The sequence below is a fragment of the Chinchilla lanigera genome, unplaced genomic scaffold, assembly GCF_000276665.1.
Source record: "Chinchilla lanigera isolate Chin_1 unplaced genomic scaffold, ChiLan1.0 scaffold00093, whole genome shotgun sequence".
Taxonomy (NCBI): domain Eukaryota; kingdom Metazoa; phylum Chordata; class Mammalia; order Rodentia; family Chinchillidae; genus Chinchilla; species Chinchilla lanigera.
In genome coordinates, this window is record NW_004955494.1 from 2,882,212 (window position 1) to 2,883,477 (window position 1,266).

A 1,266-nucleotide genomic window follows, 5' to 3' on the forward strand; every position below is an offset into this window, starting at 1 on the left:
TTTGCCGCTGAGCTAAATCCCCAGCCCCCTGTTATGTAGTTCAGGCTGACCTGGAACACACTCTCTAGCCCAGGCTGGCTTCAAACTTGTCAATCCTCCTGTCTCAGCCTCCCAAGTGCCTGGATTACAGCTGTGTGCTACCACCCCTGGCTGGACTATGGCTCAATATTTAAAAAAAAATACAAAAGGGCTGGTGATGTAGCTCAGTGCAAAGGCCCTGGGTTAAATCTCTAGGGCAGGGGCCTGGGGATTTAGCTCAGCGGCACAGCGCCTGCCTGGCAAGCACAAGGTCGGGAGTTCGATTCCCGGTACTAGAAAAAAAAAAAGAAAAAAAAAATCTCTAGGGTAAAGAAAACAATTCAGATGGAGGCAGGGCGGAAATGTGTCTTTTGCTTGCTCCCTGGGTTCCCTGAATGCACGGTGAGCTATCAGATTGGGAACCACCCCCTAAAGTAAGGGTCGTGCCCAGGAGAGGAGCCTGCACCCCTACCCCAGGGGCTCGTTCTGACCTTTCACCTAACTGTTTCTTGGTCCAGAGTTTGCAGTTCATTTTCAAGCCTGCCCATGGGTAGGAATCCTGGCAAAGGGGAGGACACTGGCTGGACTGTCTCAATACGGACCACTGAGGTGTCCGTGTCCTCGTCACCTACACCCTTATGCCGAGCAGCAGTGCCAATTCTTGCGCCTCCCCACAGCGTCAGAAGACACGGGTCTCCATTCTCTCAAATCGTCTGTGATTGTGGTCCTCGAGAAAAAGTTGGGAAACACATACCAACTAGAGTGGAAGCAGAAGTCAGCATACACCCAGACTCCCTGTGTAGCCCAGAATGTCCTCAAACCTGCGGCGAGCCCCCTGCCTCAGCCTCCTGAGCACTGGGATTAAAGGTGTGTGCCCCCACACCCAGGTTTATGTCATGGATTTATATAGAGATGCCCATCCTCACTCACAATTAAAGAAGTATAAATTAAAATGATAGTGAGACACGATCTTTTATGCATTCAACTTGAAAAATCATCTTAGGAGGCCAAGGCCACAAGTTTAAGAGTAGCTGAACTAGACATAGCAAGACCCTGTCTCAAAAAAAAAAAGTCAATAGAAAACATAAAAAATTGTTGAATTTCATGTGGGATCCTGATGAAATAAGAACAATTGGCCAGGGATCATGGTCCAGGCACTCTGGGAGGCTGAGGCAGAAGTAGGAATGTTACAAGTGCCTGCCTGGCAAGCGCAAGGTCCTGAGTTCGATTCCTGATACCAAAAAAAAA

General features: G+C 49.0%; 1 protein-coding gene across 1 annotated transcript in view; it reads right to left on the reverse strand.

Annotated features, from left to right (window-relative positions):
* Window positions 1–1,266, reverse strand: part of Rab19 (RAB19, member RAS oncogene family) — a 7,205-nt gene that overhangs the window by 3,650 nt on the left and 2,289 nt on the right. The gene's annotated exons all lie outside the window — the stretch shown is intronic.